We start from the raw sequence: 14150 nt of genomic DNA on the forward strand, positions 1-14150 counted from the left end.
CTATCACCTTCATCTCCTTCCCCACTGACCTATTGTACTCTATGCTACTTTCTCCCCACCCCCCCCCTCCTCTAGCTTATCTCTCCACGCTCCAGGCTCACTGCCTTTATTCCTGATGAAGGGCTTTTGCCCGAAACGTCGATTTCAGTTCAGGCACTCCTTGGATGCTGCCTGAACTGCTGTGCTCTTCCAGCACCACTAATCCAGAATGTAAGAGATTAATGCTCTTCTTTATTCATTCTGCATTCAGCACAAGCCAACAGTGGCAAAGGGAATACAGGAATGGTGTGCCCAGTAAACTTGTTGATCTTGTGTTAATATATTGTTGCTTTATGTTGTCTATCCTGAAACTGGCTGCGTTTTGCAGAAGATAGCACGAGGGTCATTCTGTAATCCAAATGGTCCTAAAGCCTTTTCCTGCAACTGGAACTCCAATAACAATTTTTTAAAAAATACACCACTGCAGTAAAATGACCTAGCCTCTTATTGATCGAGTGCTTCAAAGGAGCTTTGCCTCTCAGTGGAGAGATCAATGACCAAGGGCAGACATTTAAGGCGAGGGCCAGGAGATTTAGAGGGGATGTGAAGAAAACATTTTTCACTCAGAGCACAGTGAGGATCTGGAACTCCCTACCTGTAAAGGTGGTAGAAGCAGAAACCCTCATAACGTTTAAGAAGTAGTTAGATATCCACTTGTGATGCCAAGTACTGGAAAATAGGATTATTATAGTTGGCTGTTTTTGGCTGAAGGGCCTTTTTCTGTGCTGTAGACATCAATGACTCTAATTTTACATGCAATTTATACTTTGTAAGTATCTTCTAATCAATACATCTCAACAAAGACATAATTCTACTTTTATCAATAGACTCTGATATGATTGTGGATGAGTTCTGTTTAGTTGTAGAGATTCTGTTTACTGTACATTATGTGATAAGTTTCACCTTGTGCAATTCATGTGCTAACACAATCAGTACTCACTCTGAATACACATAAGAAGTAGTTAATGACCAAGATTGGTCCGAAGGTCACTGGTTCCATTAATTTACAATTGAATGTTCCTGGTTACTTTGTGGTTTACTTTGTACATTAACAATTTGCTGTTCACTAATGTAATTCCAGTTGAAAACTAAAAGAAAGAACAGTGCAACTTTGCATTTGTCACTGATTTACATAGATAAGGTCCATCCTGTGTTATGAAAACTGTTATTTCTTTGGCTGTATTGAACTTGCCAATGCCATAGAGTCATAGAGATGTACAGCACGGAAACAGACCCTTCGGTCCAACTCATCCATGCCAACCAGATATCCTATCCTAATCTAGTCCCATTTATGAGCACTTAGCCATCCAGATGCCTTTTCAATGCTATAATTGTACAGGCCTCCACCACTTCCTCTGGCAGCTCATTCCACACATACACTACCTTCTGCATGAAAACGTTGCCCCTTAGGTCCCTTTTAAATCTTTCCCCTCTCACCCTAAACCTATGCACTTTAGTTCTGGACTCTCCCACCCCAGGGAAAAAAATCTATTTGCCCCATCTATGCCCCTCATGATTTGAGAAACCTCTATAAAGTCACACCTCAATCTCTAACAATCCAGAGAAAACAGCCTCAGCCTATTTAACCTCTCCCTATAGCTCAAACCCTCCAACCCTGACAACATTCTTGGAAATCTTTTCTGAACCCTTTCAAGTTTCACAACACCCTTCCGATAGGAGGGAAACCAGAATTACACACAATATTCCAAAAATGGCCTAACCAATGTCCTATACAGCTGAAATTTGACCTCCCAACTCCTATTCTCAATGCTCTGACCAATAATGGAAAGCATACCAAATGCCTTCTTCATTATCCTATCTACCTGCGACTCCACTTTCAAGGAACCATGAACCTGCACTCCAAAGTCTCTTTGTTCAGCAACACTTCCCAGGACCTTACCATTAAGTCTCTAAGTCCTGCTCTGATTTCCCTTTCAAAAATGCAGCACCTCTCTTTATCCATATTAAGCTCCATCTTCCGCTCCTCAGTCCATTGGCCCATTTCATCAAGATTCCGTTGTATTCTGAGGTAACCTTCTTTGCTGTCCACTACACCTCCAATTTTGGTGTCATCTGCAAACTTACTAATATACCTCCTCAATGTTCACATCCAAATCATTTATATAAATGACAAAAAGCAGTGGATCCTTGTGGCACACCACTGGTTACAGGCCTCCAGTCTGAAAAGCAACCCTCCACCACCACCCTCTGTCTTCTACCTTTAAGCCAGTTTTGTATCCAAATGGCGAGTTCACCCAGTATTCCATGAGATCCATCCTTGCTAACCAGTCTCCCGTGGGGAACCTTTAAAATTTTGTAACAAAGAATGCTTGTTCTATCCCCTTAATATAACCAATCTGCCTATCTTACTAAGTTGACTTGTAATAATAATACTAATGCTTTCTGATCCATCCAGTTTTGGATGTGTCAGAAATGTGAGCTGCAGCTACTATGACTCAGTTCAATAATGTATTTGTTCATCATGAACATTCCTAGCTTGAGCTAACCTCTCTGGGTCAAGTCTGTAACGATGCTATTTTATCATTAATGCATTTCCTACTTTAACATCATGTGTAGTCAAAGATGTTTTTCTTGAGTATTTACACAAATGGGAATGCGTTGCCAGCACCACGACAGCATGAGTCACCTCTGCATATGCAGGTACGGATGATGATATCACATTATTGTGACAGACCCTTCTGCTAGTCCTATATCTGATGTAAAAAGAGGTAAAAACAATGACTGCAGATGCTGGAAACCAGATTCTGGATTAGTGGTGCTGGAAGAGCACAGCAGTTCAGGCAGCATCCAAGGAGCAGCGAAATTGACGTTTCGGGCAAAAGCCCTTCATCCATATCTGATGTGTTGGTCCCTGCCCACATCCCATTTGTGCTCTCCTGCTGGCGTCATTCCCTAATACTTGAAACAGATGCAAGGTACATGCACATTCTTTCTGTCTGCAAAAAAAGGGCCCTGTGTATAACTATATGTAAATTCCACCATGTATAACAACACCACGTTTCCAACCTGACAAACCTAAACTGGTTGTCAGTATAATTCATAACATACACTTTCAGAGTATACTGGATGAATGTGACATGATCTCATTGAAATACATAGGAATCTTTAAGTGGACAGGGTAAATCCTGAGAGGATGCTGAGGTATAGACTACAATTCACAATGTAATTGCACCCATTTTTGTTCCTTTGTTCTAGCCAACTCAATTGTCCTTGAATCCTTTGGAACATCCTCATTTTGTAGCTTGCTCTCCTGAACTACCTTCCTTTTGTTTTGTTTTCCTACATTTATTTTTCACTCATTAGCTCAGTTCTAATGCTATCTGCCACTCCCTGTGTTTTGTGTATCGGGTATTATTCTCTATTAATCTCTGGTTTGCTCACTCCTGCCAAGTTAGTTTAAAGCCCTCCCATTGGCATTAACTAAATATCTCACAGGGAACCCAGTCCCAGCTCTGTTCAGGTACAACTGGTCTAGCTTGTACAGATACTACCTTCCCCAGAGATGATCCAGTGTCATTGCAATATAAAGCCCTCCCTCCTGCATCATCCTTTCAGCCAATGTTCGTCTGTCTTCAGAGATTATTAAAGTTGAGTCCTGTTTAGCAATTTTTCTCTTAAGCTTTTTAAATTTTAACTGGAGGACCACATCCGCCTTCCGAGCTAAATCGTTGGCACCAACATAGACCACAACCTCCGGTTGTTTCTCTCCTGTCTATTCCCTAAATGAATACTGTAACACTACTGTTCTCCCACTCATCTCCCTTCCCTCCTGTATAGTGTTGCCACAGGCCTTGCTGCACTTCTCTGAGGAACCATCACCTTTAGTACAAAGAATGGGAAACTCAATAAGTTAGGACACATGTTCTCATTTCTCCTGCTCTATCTGCTTGGCTCTGACTGTTTTGTGGTCTCCCATTTCCTACCTATCTCCTTATCTCTATCCTGTGGTGTGACCAGCTCTCGAACATGTGATCCACTTAGTTCCCTGTCTGACAGATGCACCATGGTAACTCCAACTGCTGATGGAGCTCCAAGCTCTGTAGCTCGAGCTTCTGCACATGTACTTGTCTAGGTCACAAGGAATGTTTACAATTCCTCATTGAAATGCCACTGGACAGGCATTCAGCTTGGCTGTGTTATACCTTGTAGTACTTTCTACTACAAACTTATTTTCTTGTGCTGGGCTGTTTTACAAAAGTATACATTTTCAAAATTTCCTGCCTTTAACAGGAAATGTTTTTTAAGAAATTCATATGGGGGTGTGGGTGTCTTTGGCGAGGCATGCATTTATTGCACGTCCCTAATTGCCCTCAAAAAGGTGGTGGTGAGCTGCCTTCTTGAAACACTCCAGACCATTTGTTGGAGGTAAACTCTTAATTCTGTGAGGGTGTGAATTCCAGGAGTTTTACCCAGCAACACTGAAGATATTTTCAAGTCAAGATGGTAGTAGGGGAATTTGTAGGCGGTGGTGTTCCTGTGTATCTCTATCCTTTACCCAGATGGTGGAATTTGTGGGTTTGGAAGTGCAGTCTAAGGAGCCTTGATGAATTTCTGCCGTGCAGCTCATAAATGATACACACTGCTTCCTCCTGAGGAAGTGAAAGTTTGTGACTGTGGTGCCAATCAAGTAGGCTGCTCTGTCCTGAAAGGTATCACATTTCTTGAATGTTGTTGGAGCTCCACTCAAACAGACTTGTGGGGAGTACTCCATTACACTCCTGACTTGTACCTTACAGATTTGGGAGTCAGGAGGTGAGTTACTTTCTGCAGCATCTCTAACCTCTGACCTTCTGTTATAGCCACTGTATTTATATGGCTGGTTCAGTTCAGTTTTGGGTGAATGGCAAACCCTCAGTTGAAAGTGGTGTTGTAGGTAAACTATCATAAGCTACCTTTATTTTGGCTACTTATGCAGAAATCTTACAATCAAACATTAAATCTATGACTTAAACTTTATTACATGTAGCAACCAAAATAAGACCCCTCAAGTAAGCAAGTTAAGCCTCACAACCCAACTTAGATATTACCCAATTAATGGTGGAATTTAGCTTTGATTCCAACCAAGAGTGTCTGTCTTAGGATGTATCCACAGTTCAATACTTGTGTAGTGTTGTTCTTCGAAGTTCTGCTGGAGAGGAATCCTGGAGGTGAATTGTTATATAGTCTTCTGAGTTTAAGTTTGTGATGTGGCATTATTGATGATCCTTTAGCTTCTTTCATCCCCAATATTGATTATACTTCTGGAGTCCTCAAGTCTGCAGCTTGTTTTCTTATCAGCAGTAGCTCCCCTTTTCCTTGTTAAATTCAGCACAGCCTCTCTGTCTGACAGTCTATCTCACAATTTACCCTTTTAGTTCAAGAACTTCCATCTGCAGTCAGTTTTCATTGGCCATTTATCATGAGGCAGCAGGTTATCGAGCAGTGTTACCTCCCCTCTCCCAGTATGCAGTTTGTTTATAAAAACTGAAAGATTTGCAGATGCTGTAAACCAGAAACAGAAGTTGCTGGAAAAACTCAGCAGGTCTTGCAACATCTGGGCCGAGAGATCAGAGTTAAGGTTTTGGGTCCAGTGACCCTTCCTCAGAACAGCTTGTTTATGTTGCTTCAATGCTTTCTTCCCCGGGACGGCTAATTAGCACGTTGCTTTTAATTCCTTTGTACCATTTTCTCCTTGTCCCTCAAGAGTTTATTCCAGAAAGAGTTACTGCTGATTCTTTCAATTTCTGAACAAGTATAAAAGTTCCGAAGTTAACACAATCACAGTAGGATTCAGAGATTGTAATTGCATTGAACGTCATTGCAATTAGATTGCCTACTGTTGCAGACTGTCAGTAGCTGGCACTTGTGTGACATGAATGCTACTTGCCAGTTGCCAGCCCAAGCCTGCATGGTGCCTATGTCTTCCTGCATTTGAACATGGCCTGCTTTGGTATCGGAGGAGTTGTGAATTGTGCTGAACATTGCACAATCACGAACAAACATCCTCTTCCACGACCTTACGATAGAGATAAGTTCATTAGTGTAACAGCTGACGTTAGTTGGACCGAGGACACCACCCTGAGAAACTCCTGCAGAGAGCTACTGGAATCAAGACGGCTGACCCCCAACAACTCCAATCTCTGGAGAGTTTTCCTTCTGATTCCCAAAGACTCTCTTTTTGCTAGGGATCCATGATGCCACACTCAATCAAATGCAAATCTGATTCACTCATATCTTACCTTTGAAATTCAGTTCTTTTATCTATGTTTGAACCAAAGTTGTAACGAGGTCAAGCATTAAGTGGTCCTGGCAGCAGCCAAACTGGGCATCAGTGAGCAGGTTATTACTGAGCAAGTGCTGACTGACAGCATTGTTGATTATTTGATTCCATCACTTTACTGATGGTCGTGAGTAGACTGATGAGGTGATAATTGGCTGGATTGGATTTGCTGTACATTTTGTTTACAAAATATACCTTGGCAATTTTCCAATCTGCCGGCATTGCAGCTGTGCTGGAACAGCTTGGCGAGGGGTGTGGCATTCTTTGAATTATGTATTATATATGAAGTCATATGCTCTCAAGTACAGGAATGCAGGAGTACAGTGAAAAGTATACAAAGTTGCTATTTTAAGGCACCATCTTTAAAAAACCCTGAAATTTACAAATAAAGAAGATGAGGAAAAAAAACAGAGCCAAGAGAAAAAATGTCCACATGTTAAAGTCCATATCCAAAACTAAAGGAAAAAGTCCAGATTTTAAAGTCTTATATCCCAGGGCCTAGCCCCGGCCTGCAGTTTCAGTCGGCTGCCTCCTGGGCTATGCTGTACCGATCACCTCAGTTGCAGCCACTGCCGCTGCCACTTGATCGCCGGGATCACAGGCTTTAGTACTGTCGCCAGTATAATGTCAGGGCCCAAATCTTTTGCAGTATCCAGTTCCTTCAGCCTTTTCTTGATATCATGTGGAGTCAACTGAATTGGCTGAAGACTATCGGTCATGATGGGTATCTTCAGAGAAGGCCAAGATGAATCACCCACTCAACGTTGCTCTCTGAAAATTGTTATAAATGCTTCAGCTTTATCTTTTGCATCAATGTGTTGGGCTCTCCCATCATTGAGGATGGGGATACATTCGTCACAAGAGACAGGTCAAGATGGCGGCAGGGTCAGACTGAGCTTGTCTGCTCCATCAGTTTCCTTTCCTTTTTCCTTTTCTTTCTTTTTTCCTTTTCTCTTCTCCAAGCCTCTGACTCAACGCAAACCTGGCGAGGTGGGCTCCTGCCCTGGCGCAGTGGCATCCCAGCTCAGTGTGGCAGACTCTTGACCTGGCATGATGGTCTCTCCGTCTAGCATAGCAATCTCTCTGGCCCAGCGTGGAGGTCCTTTGGCCTGATGTTGCTTCAGCATGGGTTTCCAGTCTTGAGGTGATTCCATAAAGTGCAGTCTTACTGCACTAAGCACTTAAGACTGTAGTGTTTGAACTTGCAGCTTTATTTTCCATTTAAAACTAAGAAAGTGTCACTATCCCATAATTACTCTTTAACTTTTAATTTTGTTTTTTATTTCTACCTTATTCTTAAGAGTCTGTACCTAGGTACTTGTACCTAATATGGCACTTTGTGTGGCGATATTGTACACTTTTCACTGTACTCCTGTACTTTTGTACTTGAGTATATGTAACAATAAAACGAAAATCAAAGAGACTAGGAGTTCTAGATTGAGTATCTCCCTTCCTAACTCTCCAAAGCTTGTCCATCAACTACAAGGTACAAGTTAGGAGTGTGCTGGAATATTTTCCCCTTGCCTGGATGAGGGCAGCTCCAGCTTCACTGAGTTCAACACCATCTAGTATAAAATACCACCTTATACATTAACTCCCTCCAGTCATGATACACAATGGTACTAATGTGCACAGCAGCAACTCATTAATGTAACTTAATAAAATAACTCAACTGCATCTTCCAAACTCAGAACCCCTACCACCTACAAGGACAATGGTGCAGCGCATGAGAGTGCGCTTACTAGATCATTTCTAAGCCACTCATTATCCTGATTTAGAACTATTTAGTGATTCCCTCAATGTTGATGAGTCAAAAACATTGAACTCCCTTGTTAGCAGCATTGTGGGACCACCTTCACCAATGTTTCAAGAAGACAATTCATCAAAGTAAAATAATCTGTCAAAAACGCATAGTATAAACTGCAATGCAAAGATACTTATTGACCTGCATTTAAAGAAAATTGTGATGAAATTCATTTTTATCCGTTTGTGCTGTGTGGGCTGGCAGCCTGTCAAGATTGTAACATTTAAGCACCAAGTATTCCAGTGCTGGAAACATTTATTCCTATCTGATAGTACGGGGTTGTTTTTTTTTTTGGAGAGTTTTGATTCGTTACCCAGATCAGTTCAAGTGTTAATGACGAGCAGTTCAAGGATTAGAGTTAGTCTTTGTTAATGTAAGAAAGAGTCAGAGAAATTAACTCCGTATTGATTAGAGGCAGTTGAGAGGCTTGTCATTCAGGTGTTTTGAACTAGATGAAAAAAGCTGCAGGTAGCAGAAATGCTGGTGTTAGCAGTATCCAGACAGTCAGGATCCAGGGAATTCCTAAGAAGCCCCAAAGTGTTGAAAGATCATTGACCTTCTATTCAAGGAAATTAGGGAGCAGAAAACCATTAATAGTTCGCTGCGCTCAGAGTAGAAAGAAAACCAGAAGAAGAATGTTCTTGATGAACCTGACAAATACTGGAACTCAGACACCCCAAGGATAATATCAGTTTAGTGAAGTCTACTCTCTGCCAAAGAACTGGACTTGTGTCCATGAGTAGGTGCTGGGGTGCAGCCTTGTATATCCAATGGAATTTCATCTTGAGAAGAGATTGAACTACCTGGAAGTGAACAGTTTTGAGGAAGTCCATGACAGTGTGGCTTGTGTGAGAACTCTGAAGCTAGATCTTTGAGAGTGAAGAATTAGAATCATATTTCATTTGTCAACTTTATTGTTTTTTTCTTCTGAGATAATCATAACATAACTTTGGTTACAGAGTCATAGAGTCAAATGGAGTTTGATACAGATAAGTGTGAAGTCTTGCGTTTTGGAAAGTCAAATCAAAGTAGGAGTTTCATGGCGAATGGTAGGGCCTTAAGAGTGTAGTGGAACAGAGGGACCTTGGAGTTCAGGTGCACAGTTCTCTGAAAGTGGAGTCACAGGTAGACAGGGCAGTGAAGAAGGCTTTTGGCACACTGGCCTTCATCAGTCAGGGCACTGAGTATAGAATTTAGGAAGTTGTGCTGCAGCTGTACAGGACATTGGTGAGGCCACACATGGAGTATCATGTTCAGTTTTGGTCACCTTGCTAGAGGAAGGATGTCATTAAACTAATGTGGAGGTGCCAGTGTTGGACTGGGGTGAACAAAGTTAAAAATTACACAACACTAGGTTATAGTCCAACAGGTTTATTTGGCAGTACAGGCTTTTGGAGCGCTTACTCCTTCAGGTAACTGTAGAGCAGGATCATAAGAGACAGAATTTATAGCAAAAGATCACAGTGCCATGCAACTGAAATGATATATTGAACAAACCTAGATTGCTGTTAAGTCTTTCATCTTTTAGAATGGGTTGTAGGTTTCGGTTCATTAATATATAAATCCCAGAAATTCTTTCAAGTCACATTCTCGAGATAACGTATGGTTTTGTTAAAAAAAAAGTGACGTCTCAGCTCAGACGATGCATTAAAGGGGTGAGGTTAGAGTCTGTCTATATCCCAACCTTGAGTCAGACTTGTTCTATTTCCAAAGTAGGAATTTATAAAATGTTACACAGTTTAACTGCCTGTAGATTGTGTGCTTTTTGAAAAAAATAGTATGTATCTGCAATTACAATTGCAGAATTGTAATATCTGAGTTGAGATGTCACTTTTTTTTATAAAATCTTAAGTTATCTTGAGAATGTGACATGAAAGATTTTCTGGGAATTACATCTTTAAGAACTGAAATCTGCAACACATTCTGAAAGATGAAAGACTTAACAGCAATCTAGGTTTGTTCAATATCATATCAGTTGCATGACACCGTAATTTGCTATAGATTCTATGTCGTATGATCCTGCTCTACAACTACCTGCAGCGCTCCGAAAGCTACTAATTCCAAATAAACCTGTTGGACTAAAACCTGGTGTTGTATAATTTTTAATGTTATTAAACTGGAAAATGTGCAGAAGAAATTTACAAGGATGTTGTCTGGACTCAATGCTCTGAGGTATAGGGAGAATTTGGACAAGCCAGGACTTTTTTCTTTAAAGCATAGGAGACTCGGGGAGTGGGTGGGGGGGGGGAATCTTGTATAAGATCATGAGAGGCATAGATAGGGTGAATGCACACAATCTTTTTCCCAGGGTTGGGGAATCAAGGACTAGAGGGCATCAGTTTAAGGTTAGAGGGGAAAGAATAAAAGGGAACCTGAAGGGTCAACGTTTTTTGACACAGATGGTGCTATGCATATGGAATGAGCAGAAGTGGTTGAGGCAGGTACATTAACAACATTTAATAAGCATTTGGACAAATACATGGATAGGAAAGTTTTAGAAGGATATGGGCCAAGTGCAGGGAAATGGGGTTAGTGTGGATGGGCATTTTGGTCAGCATGGACTAGTTTGAACCAAAGGGCCTGTTTCTGTGCTTTAGGACTCTATGACTCTATGAGTCCTACAGCACTGAAACAGACCCTTCGGTCCAACCAGTCCATACCAAACATAATCCCAAACTAAACTAGTCCCATTTGCTTGCTCCTAGCGCATATCTTTCCAAACCTTTCCTATTCATTTATACAACCAAATGTCTTTTAAACACTGTAATTGTAACCACATTCATCACTTCCAAAGAAAGTTCATTCCACATGCAAACCACTCTGTGTTAAAAATAATCTCTCATATCTTCTTTAAATCTCTCTCCACTCACCTTAAAAACGTGGCCCCTAGTCTTGAAATACCTCAACCTAAGGAAAAGATAGCTACCATTAACTCTGTCTATACCTCTCATTATTTTATAAACTTCTTTCAGGTTGCCTCTCAACCTCCTACGCTCCAGCAAAAAAACTACCTGCATATCCAGCTTTTCTTTAATGCCCTGTACTCTGCAGCATCCTGGTAAATTTCCCTATCCAACTTGACAATATTCTTTCTGTAACTGGACACACTATTCCAGATGAGGCCTCACCAATGTTGTGCACAACCTCAATATGACTTCTTAACTCATGTAATCAAAGGACAGCCAAATGCCTTTTTAACATCTCCTTCTATATGTGATGCAAACTTCAAAGACTTATGTACCCATACCCCTAAGTCCTACTGTTCTACAACATTATCCAAGGCCCTACCATTAATTGAATTAAAATGCAATATCTTGCATTTATCCAGATTGAACTCCATCTGCTGTTTTTCAGCCCATCAACCCATTTGATCACGTTTCTTTTGTAATCTTAGAAAACCTTCTTCATTGTCTACTATGCCACCAATTTTGGTATCACCCACAAACTTACTAATCATGCCTTCTTAGTTCTCATCCAAATCATTTATATAATTGACAGACAAAAGAGGCTCCAGAACTCAAGCCTCCAATCTGAAAAGCAACCCTACAATGTTACTCTCTGTCTCCTGCCATTAAGCCAATTACGCATCTGCCTGGCAAACACACTCAATCCCATGTGACCTAACTTTACCAATTAGTCTACCATGCAGAACCTTATCAAAGGTTTACTAATATCCAAACAAACAATGTCTATTGCACCACCATCAGCAATATTTTGGTAATTTCCTCAAAAAAACCTCAATCAAGTTTGTGAGACATAATTTTCCTTGCACAAAACCATGCTGACTATCCCTAATCAATTTTTGCCTCTCTAAATGTCCAGAAATCCTATCTTTTATAATCCCTTCCAACAATTTACCAACAACTGAAGTCAGATTCACAGTCTATAGTTCCCCGGTTTCTCCATACAATCTTTCTTAAACAAAGGTACAAGATTAGCTACCCTCCAGTCATCAGGCTCTTCACCGGTAGTTATAGATGATGTAAATATTTCTGCAAGAGGTCTCATCATTTCCTCCCTTCCCACAATGTTCAGGGATACATTAGATCAGATCCCGAAGATTTATCCACCTTTATATTCTTTAAGAGCTCCCGAACTTCCTCTTCTGATTTGTGAACTGTTTTTAAAACATCAAAGTTCATGTCTCTACATTCTCTACACTCCATTTTTTTCTCCACAGTAAAACCTGACCTGAAATGTTCATTTAGTAGCTCTCCCATCTCCTGGGGTTCAACACAAAGATGACCTCTTTGATCCTATAGAGACCCTACCCTCTCTAGTTATTCCCTTGCTCTTAATGTACTAATTGAATCTCTTTGAATTATCCTTAACCTTATCTGCCAATGCTATCTCTTATCCCCACTTTGCCTTCCTGATTTCTTCCTTAAGGATGCTCCTATACTCTTTATATTGATTATCTAGGATAATTAGAAAATGGAAATAAATGCAAGGGAATTCTGTTAGAAGTTAATTGCTACAATAGCTCCAATATCAAATTCTTGTTTGATTCAGTGTAAACATTCATATTTATGCAGCACTTTTTATAAGAAAGGGGTGTGTCAAAGTGTTTTGCAACCAATGAAATACTTTCATTGGAGTACAGTTGTAAAACAGGAAATGAAGCAACCAATTTCTGTACAGAAAACATCAATCAACAGTATTGAAATAAATGTGGAGTTAAACTTTCTTTATGATGCTGATGGAAGGAAAAATGTTGGCTAAAATGCTGAGAAAGCTTCCTTTTCTTCTTAGATTTAGGTGCTGGGATATTTTTATGTCCATTGAACAGGCGGACAGGGCCTCATCTAACATTTAATCTTAAAGTTGACACTTCCAAACAATGCAACACCTCTTCAGTACTGTAATGTAAAGCTTCTGTATGTGCTCAAACCTCTGGAATTCGAATGCACTTGCTTTCATTTCACTTCTTGAACCTATCATTTTAAAGTTGATTCATTTCCTGATATCACTTAGGAACTGGACAGAAAAGGGAATACTCAGGAACGTTTTTTCCTTAAAAAAGTACAATTGTTAATCTGCCTGTTATGTTTGCTATTGACCACTGTAAAATACCAGAGCAATTAAATTAGATAAATGATTCTCATCATTAGTAATGGTCATTTGCCTGGAGTAACTGTACAAGTTCTGCTTTCTCTCCACAGATGCTGCTAGATCTGCTGAGTTATTCTAGCAATTTTTGTAAGTGTAACACAAGATTATTCAGAGGACTTTGGGATAGAATTGGCAAAGAGAGAAACAATTTAACCCCTGCTCAGAATAATCTGAGATGACATCAGCATTATTTTGAAAGCCATTGTGCTACTGAAAGACAAAGGAAGAAGGCAGGGGGCAGAAGGTGTCAATGCTGAAAAGTTGAAGCAATTGCAGCAATTTTTGGAAGTACACCAGCTTGCCAGCTTATATGGAGAGCACATCTGGTCATTTTCACCAAGGAAAGAAAAGGTCATTTCAAAAGCTAAAAAGCAGTTGTTATGACTAAGCATGGAAGAGTGCACTGTTGCACTCATTCCTCGAATCCATGTAAAACGGAAAATAAAAATACTTTTTCCAGTTATTACAATAACCAATTAAGTAACTTATCTGAATCAGATGTTAAATAGATGTCCCACTCCATCAAGGACATGTAGGTCCTGGGCCTCCTCCTCTGCCAAACCGTTACCACCCAACAGCTGGAGGAACAATGCCTCATATTCCGCCTTGGGACCCTGCAACCACATGGGATAAATGTGGATTTCATCAGCTTCCTCATTTCCCTTCCCCTGACGTTATCCCAGTCCCAAGCCTCCAACGCAGTGCCATCCTCCAGACCTGTCCATCACCTCCCCTCTCCGACCTATCATCTTCTCCCTCACCTTCACCCACCTATCGCTTTCTCAGCTACCCACCCCACCCCTCTCCCATTTATCTCTCAGCTCTAGCCCACAAGTCTCATTCCTGATGAAGGGCTTATGCCCGAAACGTCGATTCTCCTGCTTCTTGGATGCTGCCTGACCTGCTCTGCTTTCC

This window comes from Chiloscyllium plagiosum, chromosome 28, assembly GCF_004010195.1.
Source record: "Chiloscyllium plagiosum isolate BGI_BamShark_2017 chromosome 28, ASM401019v2, whole genome shotgun sequence".
Taxonomy (NCBI): Eukaryota; Metazoa; Chordata; class Chondrichthyes; order Orectolobiformes; family Hemiscylliidae; genus Chiloscyllium; species Chiloscyllium plagiosum.